The 14873-nt window shown below is 34.7% G+C and overlaps 1 long non-coding RNA gene across 1 annotated transcript in view; it reads left to right on the top strand.

Annotated features, from left to right (window-relative positions):
- LOC128082839 (uncharacterized) overlaps positions 1 to 14873 on the top strand; it is a 310058-nt gene that overhangs the window by 52193 nt on the left and 242992 nt on the right. Inside the window, exon 3 of the long non-coding RNA XR_008207861.1 lies at positions 6351 to 6398. This is a non-coding gene — a long non-coding RNA (uncharacterized LOC128082839). The remainder of the gene's footprint in view (positions 1 to 6350; positions 6399 to 14873) is intronic.

The raw sequence follows: 14873 nt of genomic DNA, 5'->3' as shown, positions 1-14873 counted from the left end.
TTATGTGCTTTGATACTCATTTTGTGACTGCCTTTGAATAGCTCATCAGATTTCTAGCTGCAGCAAACTCTTCGCTACAGCTAGAAAGCAGTGAGCAAGGCTCTTGGAATTCATGGATTTGCCACTGCTGGCATGTTCTATTGAGCATGCTATCTATCTATGCTATCTACAGACTATAAGAATATTGAAGATGTAGGAATTAAATTCTGCTTCGTTGACTCAGTGTTTCAACACTGGTGAAAGAAGCTGAGCATTCTGATAGGCAGTTTTCCATCTTTCTTCCACGTTTTATCTCTTCTTGGTGCATTTCAGTGTATATTTAATCTATTTAGTCTAGGTAATAGCAGGGGCATTAAAATGAAGTAAAAGCACAAAAATAGCATAAATCCGCAAGATCTAATGCTGTATGAATTGCTTGTAGAATTTCTGTGTTCAGGAGATGTCCTTCTCAACTGTAGTTCTTGTTCTCAGCAGCTGCTCTGAACAACCTGAACAACCTATAAAAGTGATGGTGCATTTTTGTTTCACTGTGTAAATATGCATACATGTGAGACAACAATAATAAAACAAGAGGTTTGAAAATGCAGTCCTCCTTACCCTAGGTTTAAGAGGGAGAAAACATGGTCTAGACAGAATTTGATTCATTTTTCCTTTCTCCCCTTTTTTTCTGCTGCGGACTGGCCCTGGTCCATTATTGAAGTTCTCATTCTGCTCAGGTACTTTTTTCATGCAGAAGTAAGCTTTTAAATGGTAAGCTTTTTAATTTCTTTTCACCTTGAAAAGTGCATTCTTAAAAATTTTGAAGCTAACCTGTTTATGTCTTGCTACAGACAGGAGAGAGGATTTACCTCAGCAAGTACAAACAGTTAAGTTTTTCACCTTTCAATGGGGCCTGGTCAAATTCAGCAAATCCTTAGCAAATGGTAGTGCTTGAGTTAGTTAGTTTTTTCCCATCTGCATGATTTGATTAACACATAACAGTTTCCTTAAGATGAGATTAGCCTGGTATGTTGTGCAGCGATTTTGCTTGATTGGATAAAAAAGTGCAAACAGTTGTGATAAGAATGAGAACTGAGATTTGAGATATTATTTTCTTCTTACATACCTTTTTATTTGCTTTTCAAATTCATATGTTTTGTAGTTGTGTCACAGAAACTAGATGACAGTCCCTTCTTAACCAAGCCATTCTATGGTCCTCTGTTTCTATGAAATAAACTGTATTGCATCATTCCATTTTTCAGTTTCTCAAGTAGATTAAGAAATGAAGAGATTGTTTTCCTGGAGATCATCAAAACATTTAGTTAAGAGTGATTTAAACTCTTAAAGTCCAGTGTGCTTGTTCCTATGATAACAGCAAGTGGTTCTGGCAGATTCTGGCAAGCAGTCCTTTGAGGTCATTACAATTTTATAGGTATCTTGATTAACTGATATCAACTAATAGCAGCTATTACTCTGAAATGGAAATGATTAAAAAGTCAGAGAGAAATTCTGACTTAAATGACAGCCTCACATGCTCTACTTTGTTGACATAGAGATGACTGCTTTGAGCAGTTATGTTGACTAGGGGTGAGAATGTCTGTGTGTCCATGGAGAGCTAGAAATCTTAAAGATATTTCAGTTCTGTAAATCCCAGGAAAACGTGATGTTTAGAATAAAAATTCTTTATTCCACTGAAGGGAAGAGTATAATGTAACCTCAGCCTTCGTGGGAAATCAAGGAAGCCATGTGAGCCATCAAACTTAGGACGCAGCCCTGCAGGATAGGAGGCTTCATTAGTTTTGCTCCCCCAGAAACTGATTGTCTTGGTCTGGAGTCACGTTTACCTAAAACAAAACTTGTTATTACTGTGGAAAAAGCCCACAGAAGTGGCACAAAAACTGACCAGCTAATTTAGAAAACCTCGCTATAAATAATGCTGTCAAATGTGCATGCTAATATGGAAGGAAAGAAGGAAAATATTTTCTCTCTCCCTGCTGTGTATGTTCACAACTGGTTATTCACAAACAAGCCACAGATTTGAGAGTAAGTAATTTACAGTGAATAAATTCCTGGTCAATGGTGGTAAAAGGCATTCACTGCCACAAATCCTGTGCTGATGTTAAAGATGTTAACAAAAATTTTAATAAAATCTTAGGGAAAAAATGTGTTGAAGAAGATCTAGAGGTCAGCTGGAAAAGAAATGTTGTCTAGTCCAACCTTCTCAGAGCAGGAGTGACTTCCTGGTTAGGTGAGGTTGCTCATGGCTTATCCAATTTAATTCAAAAGATCTCAGAAGTTGGAGGTAAGTCTCTTTAAGTATCTACTGTAATGATTAAACACTTATTTCTTCTCCAGGGCATTTTTCTGCAGACTTTTTTTTGCAGAACTGCTACCTACTCATTCAGTCCTTAGCCTGTACTCCTCTGTGGAGCTGCTGTAACCTTTCCACCTGCATTTGAATTCTCAGATTTCTCCGGTTTTTCTGTCTTATGAGATCTCTTTGGATATACACAAAATGTTTCCATCCACAATCAATTTGGCATCATACACAAAAAATGCAGGTAATTTACATGTCACCACGCTGGTCATGGATGACACTGTTAGTTTTTAAACAAGTTCATTTTGCTCACTGGTTTCAACCCCAGTTAAACTCTGGGCTTTGAATGGAGATAGGCTGTAGGAGTAAGATATGAAATATCTCGTGAAATCTACCCTAGTCCCTATCTTTTGTTACTCATGCTTATTTGAAAACTGGTCACTGTTGTAAGGCATAACATGGTACAACTGTCTGGGGTCTTCACAAGATCTTTTCCTTTCACCCTTTTATCCAATAGCAGCACTGTATGTCATCTCAGAGCTTGTGTTCATAATGATAATGCAGATGTAGAATACAAAAATTAAGACATCCTCAAAACTTTTCAAGCTGAAGGCACAATACGCATGTATTACGTGAGATTATTCTTGCTAATTCTTTAATTGGTTGCTGAAGTTAGTATTTATGATACTGTGTTAGTGGAAAAAATTGCATGTCAGTATTCTGGAACAACAGTGATGTGTTTGTTAATGCTAGGCATTTACAGCTCTAGCTGTCCATAAATAAGCAACCATTCAGACTTGTTCAGTGTCAGGATGTAGTGGTCTCTAGCATTCAGGAGTCCGTGGGCAATCATATATTCAGCAAGTAATATCCACAAACCACAATTTTCATTTTATTTATGTATTTATTTTGTTTGCCAGCTTCAGTTTTAATTTTAGTTTCTTGGGACTGTGGGCAGTGGCTATTGGAGAATGTTGGTCTTAGATAACAATCATGGATAAATGCTTCTATATTAATTCAAAGCATATGTGCCTAATTTCTATGCCATTAAATGGCATTTACTTCCTAATTAGCCATATCTACCTGAATTTTTTTATCTTTTATAATTCACATATCAGTTTCCAGTGAAGCTTTTAACTAACTGGGATTTCTTACTGACTTGGTTTGAACAGTATTTAATTGAAATGCAGTTTGTGACAAGTCTTATCTTGGCTAACACTGAGGTGGGTTGTTTTGTTTTGTTGGTTTTTGTTTTTTTGTTGTTTTCTCATTGTTTTGATTTTAAGAGCTTGGTTTATTGGGGTACTTGGCAAAATTGTGTAGGAAAAAAACCCAAACACTTCCTTTCCCAGATAATCTGTAATACAAATGCATTAAATCTCTTGGAATTAGTGAAAAAGAATCTCTTTTGTGGTTAATTACTTATATGAGAGGTTTTATGTATTTTCAAATGCTGTTCTAAAAGTTTAAAAGAAAGGAAAAATGAACTTTTATTTAAACATTATTGGAAGTGAAGTCATCTTATTTCTACAACTATGCATTATGTGAACTCTACTGGTTACTTATAAGCCTAGAGATTTCACCTGAGCTATTGGATTCTGGGCACAAATTGACATGATGGTACACATGTAGAAGGGTCGACTTACAAATTCTAAGCCAGTTTACTTTGTGTCATTTAAAACATCTGTAAGAATATTAGACATTAACAAGAATGTAGATAGTTTTTACAACACAAGTCAGATGTTTATAAATGATGTTTGAAATAGCTCATTGGGCACCTCTTGGTATTGGTGACTTGCTACATTTGTAGTTTCTTTTATACTAAAATTGTATACTAAAATTCCAGCGATAAGAAGGAATTGAAATAAAAAGTGCTATATGTTAATGTGGTAAAGATACCACTACGAGAATTCTGTTGTAAGCAGTGCCAAATAGGAAATATAGTTCAGCTGGAGATACTACTATGGATCACTTTGTCATGTTGTCTTTCTTTGGTGGTGATGGTTGTTTTACCAACTGCTGTTTTCTTAAAACTGGTGCACCAAACTTTGACGTGATATCACACTGAGAAATGCACGTGGTACTACAGGGACTAATAAAATGATACTTACTAAATACTAGTTGCTGAGACACTGAAGTTCAGCAACAATTCCATTAGAATGTGAAGTGGAACTGTACCGTGACATGAGCATTACCACATCAAACATTATAGAATGATACACATGGGGTAGAAAGCTTTCTAAACTAACAACCATTTGTGTCTTTGAAATTTGGCTGTTATGATACATGGCATGCTGACAGAGCAGAGTGTGATAATGCCTCATAGACCCTTCTCAAGGCTTTTTCTTCTGATCTGCTACCCAACTACTTTACTCTTTTCCTACTGAAGCCAGTGCTAGCCAAAATTCTTGTATTTTCAGTTTTGTGGTATGGATAGACAGACAATGATGCATTGTCCTTTAGATATGTGTAGCTTTGTAGAAACTCATGCTAGCTGTAGGAGGTGATGGGCAGACAGGTTCGATTCGTAGTTTACTAAGTGGAAAACAGAGGATTTGGGATATTTATTTTCTTTTTATTAATTTTTTTCTCAAATGTTGCACTGGCTTAAATGTGAAATGCTAAATTTGCTTAAAGGTGTTGGAACTGTTTCAGTTTTGTCAAAGTAAAACATCATTTGACTGATTTATGGGGAGGAAGAGATGGTAGAGGAAGAAGAAGGGTCCTTCAGATTCTTTATTTTTGCCTTAAGGATGTGAACCTCTTGTTGAAACTGGTAAGAGTAGGTTTGCTTTACCAGGCACTGAACTGAGTTTTAATCACGCTTGGTTATCCAGCAATAGGATTTTCCAAGAGGTTGTCCTGTTATTCTGCAAAGGGAGTTCAGTTAATGCCAGTTACCTGTTTCTTGCTCATGTTGCCCAGTGTGCTCTATAAATCCCACAGGCAGGCCAGCTGTTTATCATCAAGCTGTCACAGAGAGCGCTATGGCCAGGACCCCACAGTGGGTACTAAACGTGTGATATTTTTGGTATGTACCAGCTTAGGCCTCTACGCACCTCATGAAACAGGCATCAAGTAAACAAATTAATTTATGGGGAGCAGTCAGAGGTGTGAGCAGAACTTGGGTTTCCCATCTGTAGAATTCCGCTGCCACAGTTTGGGAGGTGTCACTGAGGAAGGAGTTTCAGACCCAGTCCTATCATTTGTACTCTTACAGTGTCAGGGTGGTGCTTACACTAACTGCTCCACTAATGCTGCAGGATTTTTGGCTTTCATTTTTGTGTCACATCTACAGCTACTGCTGATATGTAGGCTGCATAGAAAAAAAGGTTAGCAATTCAGAAGTCTGGATAGTCTCATTTTTGGTGGGAATTTTTATTTTTATTTTTATTTTATTTTATTTTATTTTATTTTTTGTGTTGGTATGGAAAAGAATTCCTATTAAAGCAAGGTTGGTTGTATTTTCCTTTTAAAGAACAATGAAAGAATAAAAATGAAAATTGAAACAATTTCCCAACTTGTTCACCAGTCATTTCTCATAAAATATTCCTGAAGCTGTTTTAGCTTTCACAGTCATGTAACAATAGCATTTTTGTAGTCACTCCTTTTTAATCTGTTTGCACAAATGAAGCCTGGACAAAATGAAATAAATTCTTCACTTGTTCTGTTTGTGCATTTTTTACTTCTTTATTCTAAAGTAAAAATAAAAGAACTGTTTCTGAATGTAGCATTTATTAAGTAGTAATTAATCTAGGATAGAAGCCATTATGACATTCTTGCTTAAGAAAACAAACAAATAAACAAAAAAATCAGTATTCAGAGGATTCCTAAATGCCTTCTAAATTTCCTTCCAAGAGAAATTTAGATTAAGGCAAAATTATGTTTATTAGACAGTTTAAAAGGAGCTGTTTCCAGGGCTTGGAGAAAGGAAATTCAGCTTTCTCCCTTCTTTGAATGAAGCCCTCCTGCTCAAATTTCATCTCAGTATGATTTTCAGATGTCTTCACACGCTCATGGTCTGACACTCTTTCTCTCTGTCATTCTCTTTCAGTTTGTACTGTGAATCTATGCAGAATCCTACAAATCGTGTGAAACTAAGGTGAGTGGAATGTCATCTTTTTAGACTTCAGATAGCACTAATAATTGCACTGTTTTCCAAAGGCCATTGTTCAAACCAGCAGATGGTGCTATGCAGCATCTTATGAGTCCACATAATCAATTGGAGTATTTTCTGAACCAGAAAACTACTTAAAGTTTCTAGTGCAACTCCTGAGTTGAAACAAATGTTTGTGAAATTAAGCAGTGATTTCCTTTAGTCTGGGGGACTATTTTACTGGCTATGTTTTCAGTCTTTAGATGTTAGCACAGGCCGTGCATTGTTTTTCTTTTTTCCTGATAGAATCAGGGGTACCCAACTACACAGACAGCAACTGTAACTGTTCATATGACTTAGTAAAGGTTTGAATTTTCTTAGAGAGTAACAATAAAACGTTCATATAAGAGCTAAAATGGTTTAGAAGAGAGAGAAATTCTGGGAACTGTAAGTAAAACCAACAGCTAAGCCTGTTATTTATGGATTACAGATGAAGGGAGGTTTTTATTTTTTGATTTTCTTTCAACAGTGACCCTCACTGTATGAATAGTATAAAACAGCTGAAATGTTCAGTTACGTACTGCATAAAAACTGAGGTTCAAAAAAAGTGTTCAGCAAGGTAATACACTCCGGACATACATTTTAGTGATTCCATACCAGAAGGAGTTGCAATGTAGCTGTACATTCAGCTGTGACATTTAGTTATTTAGCAAAAGGGTTAAGTGAAAATTCTGATGCAAGAATCAAATATTGAGCACTTGAATTGTAAATAAGATTGTTCCAAGGTTTCAATTTGCTGTATTAGTCAGTGACAAGTACAACATTTTTAATGCATGCCATAAGATTAGTCTTCCCAAAGAAAACAAGCAACAGTCTGTGTGCATCTCCTGCAATTGGTTAGGGTTATATGTATGCAGCTTTGTTTCTGATAATGGATTCAAGTTCAACATAAATAAAAACAGTGTACATTAAGGAGGATAAATATCTAATTGCCATAATCTGCAATGGGAATTGAATGGCCATAAACATGCTAACTGTGGAAAACAATTCTTTAGAACAAGAAGTAGCTAGTTGGATGATTATTAGGAAAGTATATGTACTTCTTTTTGTCTATTAAGCCTTCAAAGATGCCATCTATGACTCTTAATATGCTTCTTTTGAAATTGGACAGTTTGAGCCTTTTAAATATGAGATGGGATTGTATTATGTGAGCTGCACGGAATTTGTTGTGCTGTACAAAAGTAGATCCTTTGTAGAATCTGAGATCAGTGGAGAGCAGTCCTATACAGCTAAACGTTTTGATACAATTTGAAATAGCTTTAATATGAGAGTTCAGGTTTATTTGAGAAATGATAGCGATTTTTTCTTAACATTTTAAAGTGGGAAATAATCTATTTAATATCAGTCTGCATTAACAAGGTATAAATTTTAAGTAACGTTTATAAGTACAGTTATCTAGGTATCTATCTAAGTAGTTAGAAAAAGAATGTGGCGTCTGGGCATTTGCTTTCAAAGCATGTGGTACAGGCCCAGGCAGAATTATGTTTCTGCAGAGCACTGCGATTACTGATACTTGTATCTAACAGAATTTAAATCTACCAGTATAGGATGAATTGTTTGTAGCTGAACATATTGCTTTAGAAAACTAGTAGGAAATGTGACTTTGATTTGAATAACACAGATTGCTTTCCCAAAAAGGTTTTTATTTTTATTTTTATTTTTTTAGATATCTGGATAATATGCTTGTATAGCTTCATTCACCTGTTTACTTATGTAAGAAACAAACAAAAAAACCCCAAATGACCGGTAGTCTTTCACTAATTATGAATTTTTTAAAGTTAACTTGTCTTGAAATATATGGCTTTCAATAAATATGCTGAGATATTGCTCTTCCTTAGATATAACTCAAAACATGTAATAGTTTGAAACTGACTGTGTTGTATATTCAAAAGGATAACAAGAATGTACTATTGATAAATTACAGAATACAAGTATGGATTTGAATAAGACAGATGCTGTCAATGATTAGATTTAGCATCTTCATGTCAGCTGGTAGTGTTACAGTTTTAATGCATCTTTAAGGAAGTCTGCCATTTAAACAGACACTAGGATTTGAAGCTTCTTGAACTTAATGTGAACTTACGTTATTCATCACAGGATTTAGCAGTTAAAAACTGCTAAAAATACTAACAACTGTGTTTAAGTTACTTCTGTCAACTGAGTTACGTTTCTGAATAATTAAGCACTGGATTAAAAAGGTAATGATGGGTATACCATGTTTGTGCTGTGAGATTAGTGGATTAAAAATTGTAGTTAGGAGCTAAGAATCAGTATCACATCTTCAAGATTATAGTACTGCAGACAAAAATCTATTTCTGATGTCCTAATTCAGGCCGATTTATAGGGCTTACTGTCCACATGACATTAAAATTGTTCATAGTGAGTATGAATTCTTGTGGAGATTTCACTGTATTTATATGCAAGAAATATGTTTTATTATTTCTTTTCAGAGAAACAAGGCAATTTTTTAGTATAACCTTTAAAACAGGAACATTTCAGAAATATGTGTTTTTAATGTGTAAATGTAAATGGTTATTTTCTGTGATTAAACTACGATCTAATTTCTTCATTTATTACCTATCTAATATCCTGAAACTGAAATGACTAAATCCCTTATCCTTGAACTCACTGCATTACTACACTTCATCTCACTTTGTCATTTAATTTGTATGGTTTCCAAATCGTGGTGATTATCATCTATTAGTACCCTTGGTGACAGAGGGCAGGACACTGTTGTATCAGAGTTAATAAAGCAGAAACACAAGCCTAATTACTATGGGAGGTAAGCCATGCTGGCAAGGTTTACCTTTCACATAAGGTTTACATGTGGTTAATACTTACAAATAAAACTTAGATAAACAAGGAAGATTTAATCCGAGTTAAATTATTATGTAAATGTGGTGCAAATGCTCTTAGAAGTAGCTTCTACCTCTGCAAATTTAGATTAAAAATTGTACACAGTGTGTACATGTAAGTTTAAGATTTATTCAAAATTTTTCTGTAGATAAGAATCTAAAAATACTTTATATTAAGTGTAATATTTTTTATTTTGCTTCCACTGACTTATCACTCATACATGGTGTTGGCCCAGGTTTCTTACAAATCATAGTGATTTTAAAGATGAAATGGTTTAATCAGATAATTCAAGTCTTGATGAATAATGCACATTTTAAAAGAGAAATAAATCTGACATCTGCAAATATAGGTGTGTTTAATTTACAGGATATTATATGTGCCTGGAAAGTTTTAAGTCATTGTCCGGGTGGTATTTATGACGACTCGTTCTGAAGTGATGAAGTCTTTATTAAATAAAAAGAAATACACATAACTTTTTATGCTATGAAATTGAAAAACATTATGGTGCTTTACATAAGACTTTATACGAAATGTTTTATTGATTGACTGTATGTCAATTTTAATTTAGGCTTTATGATTCAATCTGTGTCTATTTTTAATTTAAGTGGATTACATTCCGTAAAGATCCTTTTACTGTATTGACTTGGATGTACCATATTATTAGGTACTATGAGTTCAGCTTCTACAAATCTGTTAATACATAAAACCATAAGAAGCCTCTTATGTTCAAACCAGGTTAGAGTGAAGACATCAGATTAATATTTGATCATGTAGAAGTGCCCTTAATCAGATTTACTTATTTCTCAGAGTGTTTCTGCAATTATCATAATTGTTGTGCTAAATATGTTTGCCTTTATATCTGGCTTTGGGCATAATCTTCCCTCTTGAAACCCTTTCATTGTGGGACTCAGATTCCTGCACAAAACCCAATTAATATTAAGATGACAGTCCCTGATGAGTTTCCTGAGGAGCCAGCAGCTGAACAGACTCTGCAACGTTCTTAAGTACAGACTACTTGAATGATCAAGAGCATCTGAGGGAGACATACAATTCAATAATCCCTTTCTCAGGAAAGTCAAGAGTCCTGTGAGATAAGAGTGAAATCAAAGGAACACATCAGAAAGAAAATGACTGGTATAGTCTTGTAGTGTCTCTATTAAAATGCAAAAGTTATGGATTTTTTTAGGGGTGATGGGAACCTTTTCTGTTTTATTGATTTCTTTTTATAGTTTGATGATTTCTCTAAGATTATCTTAAAAGCTTAAAGAAAAAAGGCTTCATCAAAAGGTATTTCATGTGACAGGAGCATACATACTTCTTATTTCCATTATATTAACTAATACAGCACATTTCAGTCGTTCCTAATTTGTGAAACTTAAACTTGAGCACTTTATATCTGATGTTTGTTGTGTTTTTCATGCTGATGGTTACCCAAAAATGATAAATAGGCCATGTGTTAACTAATACTGTAAGAATGATTACCCGCAAATATGAAGCTGAAAAAAAAAAGTAATGCTGTATTTGGAGGGCTTTCTTGCAAGGTTAAGGCATCAAAATGGAAACTCCTGCACTTTTCTGATATCCTCTTCTGTGCTTTAATATCAGCGACTAAATTTAGTGTCTGATGGCAACATGCTAACCTATTGATTTGTAGTCAGAAATGGGTTTCCTGTCACTTTAAAAGGGAAGCACTAAGGGGCAGTAAAAACAAGCCTGTCTGTTCTAAATGGAGCTCTGATTCAGGCTCAGTGCAATACTTTTTGATTGAGAAAGTTCACTTTTTTAAAAAAAGATTCTACTGTTAGAATGAAACCGTTTCGAATTTTCCTTTACAGTATTGTACAAGTTTTGTGTGTTTAAATTACTTTTGAAACACTTCTTAACAAATATTTGTAATTAACAATTTTGCTGTTAATGATTGCATGGCTAAAGCTGGTATTTGTAGAGGTAAAAACACAAAACCAAGCAACTAAATGCTACTAAGTGTTCTTTCATGATAGCTTTAAAGCATCAAGAAAGTTTAAATGTCTGAAACTTTTTAGACAGCATGAATTATGAAGTGATTAAAAAACAATCTTTCTTTAAGGTTTGGGGTTTTTCTGGTTTTTTTTGTTGGGTTTTTAATTCTTTTTTGGCTTTTTTTTTCTTCTCTGTAATGTCCCTCAGATTTAAGTTTTTTGCATTTCACTGGACAGACTTGTTCAAACAGCTACATACTGATTTCTTTCAAAATTAGTGAGATGTAATGGAAAGCAGCACAGGCACTTTCTAAAAGCAGATTTCTGTCGTGCTCATCCTCAGTTTTCAGTTCAGTGTATTACATGTTGTGATCAACATTGCTGCTGAAGCCATTATCCTAAGAATTTCTACCAGTACGTTATGAGCATGACCTGCCAACATAAACATTTTTGTGCATTTCTTCATGCCAAACTAGAGTAAATTATGAAAGATGTAGAATAAAATGTTCCTTCTAATTTTCTTCTTCCTAATTAACATTCAAAAGAATCAAAGATGGAAAAAATGAATGCTGAAATCATACATATGTATATGGCTTTGGAGCTTTAAAATAAAGGCAAAATACCCTCTTACTTGGTTAAAATCCAACTTAAGAGTCAACATACAAAGGTGACTGCTGTATAATATTAGACATATCTGTATTATGTGGGCATGTTACAGCTCCACCAGAATCTCTCGATAGTAATTATTATGCCAAGCACCCTGTTGGCACAATTACACTAAAGCTCTAATTAGTAGCAGTAAGATTAGAACCCCTACATGTTAAATCTGTAGAAGCAAAGCTGAGTGAAGGATTTAAAACAGTTTCAAAACATTGTATTGTCTTTATTACAGTCTTTATATTTCAGAAAAGAAAGGTTTTCTGTAAAATGCACTTAAAATAATCTGGCCCTGTCACTAAAAATAGGAAAGATAAAGTAATTGTAGTCAAACCTCAGTACTTGGCTTCAGTATAGGTGCTCTGTATCTGAAGTGACAAATCTGGTGAACTCTAGTGGAAGTTATATTCTTCCTTTTACCTTTGATGAAATGATACATGTTTTAGATGGAGTAATCTTTTCTGGATGTCTTCAGTTAGTTCTTAGGGACCACTGAGTATTTTGTGCAGTAATTTTCTGGCAAGCAGTAATTCTCACATCAGATCTTAATCGGCAACTGAACATGGATCTTGTTAATTCACACCTCTCAATTTCACACGTCACTATTTTTCTTTTGGTAAGATAATGGAAACACGAAGTCCGTCTGTAGCTTTAGAGATAGTGCTGAGCAATACCAGTCTGAATCTGAGTCCTTAACAGGGAAGAAACAGTGAGAAGCCAATGTAAACATTGTCAAAGGACTGATTTTGACTATTTTAAATACTGTAGTCTTTATCTCTTGTCCAACAGAAAGCATTTTAGCAGTCTTCAGATGACTGATGATTCATCTTTATCCAGATTTAAGAATTCTACCATAACAGGGGTTAAAATATCTACTTCTACGTAACATTTTGCATATATCGTGAGGTGAATTCCCCCTCCATCAACTGTTGAATCTTACATATAGCATGTACAGCTAATGCATCAACTGTTCACCCTTAGAGAGAACAATATTTCTACGTCTGAAATATTTTCCTCCACCTCTTGTTCTTATTATAGTTTGTGTGTGGGAGCAAAGAAGCTGATATTTGTTTTAGAAACAACTATCTTACCAGTACTGAATTGGGATAATTCCTCTCGTAGCAGTGTAATTGTTCTTATTTATAATATGCATCAATTTGTCACTGGGGGGAATAATTTTATGATTATTTTATTTAACGTTTATTGGTGGAATAGTGTTGCTCTCATTAATGAGGAAAGCTGGATGCAAAGCTCTCTGAACCCAACCAAGGATATTCCACTGGCTTCAGTCAGGTTTGCACTTCATGGAGCTCTCCTCAGGCTCCTCTTGAGGGGATGAGTACAACTTCAGCAAGTTTCTCTAGGCGCTTACTTTAGAGGCAGATTTTAAAGCGAGGAGTGGAGAAAAAGAAGAAAAAAAAAAAAAAAAAAAAAAGGGCAGGATCTGGGAATTAATTTTATGATGAATTTTGTGCTTTGTCAGTCATATATTAGGATGATCTGTATTACTACACCACTGCACATCTTGGTAACGTGGGCTGGCAAAAAGAGCATAAATATGAGGTAGGAATAGAAGGTGTTGACTACATGTAAAGGCTTCTCCTACTATGTTCACCCACCTCTGGAGAGGTTGTGTTACATGACAGTAATGTCATGTTTTGTAGCTGAGAAAGAGGCATTAAGGTATTTTTCAGTATAGCTTTAGGCTATGACTGCACGATGACTGGTGCAGCTATAGAGAGCAGCATAGTCTCTGTTGCAGTGCACTGACTACTCAGGCAGCCTCACGTAATCAATCTAGTTAAATACTCTTCTTCATAAATGCATAGATGTTCCGGGCACAGGTGAAAATCATCAGTGCTCCATAGATACAGAATTTATATGCATTATTCAGACTTAATTTATATGCACCCATTGTTCTCAGTAGTATGTGGCAGACTTGAGTATGCTGTCATAGCTTCCATATTTACCCTGATTTTTTATTATTATTTTTCTGTCAATTTCAAAGAAGAAAGCAAGTGAAAGACAACGGCTACTTATGTATAACAAAATAGGTCTTATTAGATAAAGATCTAGAATTTTTAAGAATTATAAATTGTCTAAGTGCATGTTTCTCTCATTGTTAGTACTATTAAATGCATATTAGCATGGTCATTTTTGTTTAATGGAAACAAATAACAGTTAATCTTATTGGGAGGTTAAGTGGGTTTACTCCGTAAAGGGCAAATCCCAGATGAATGTTTTCTTTTTTAAAGAATAGCTTTAGTCACTGACAGATGGTCTCTGTCTGAGACTCTCTGTAGACAGATACAGTTTCTTTTTACACATTTATGAAAGTTGTAGATACAGATATTCAGTAATAATGCTGTTGTGTAGGACAAAGAGCAAGCCTGGTGGATTGATAGGATTAGATTTCAGAGCAGTGACATATGGTTGGTTTATCAAAGTGGGCACAATATGAAAGAAAAAAATAGCATGTACCAAGTTACAGCTATTCACATAATGGAAGAATTTTATATTTGGCCAATTGCCTCTTACAAAAGACAGTATGATAGTTCTTATTTAACTCTGCTTAGAGCTGGGTATATCATTATTATGCCCTGATTACATGCATTTCTGGCTTTCAGCTAACTCTTCTAACAAATTGTCATGAGATCTTAAGTACAGAAAAACAATAATGCTCTGATTTAGAATATTGATAATTTGCTCACTGATCTACCCAATCAGATATCAATATCACTTACATTTGTATTGCAAAGTTGTTTTATAAATACAGCATCCATAATCCTGTGTGTTAAACCTACATTTTGCTTACCCTGTATGCTATGTGTAAAGTTATAACGTCATTATAACCCTGGTCAAATAACTATACAACATATTTTGTGGTAATTTGTCACACTAAAATTATTCATAGGTGTCTTGAGTAAGCCCTGCTATATTTATGTGCTGT

The sequence above is a fragment of the Tympanuchus pallidicinctus genome, unplaced genomic scaffold (assembly GCF_026119805.1).
Source record: "Tympanuchus pallidicinctus isolate F22 unplaced genomic scaffold, pur_lepc_1.0 scaffold22, whole genome shotgun sequence".
NCBI classification, from domain to species: Eukaryota; Metazoa; Chordata; class Aves; order Galliformes; family Phasianidae; genus Tympanuchus; species Tympanuchus pallidicinctus.
The sequence above is the reverse complement of the archived record's forward strand: the minus strand, read 5'-3'. Positions and strand labels throughout refer to the sequence as shown.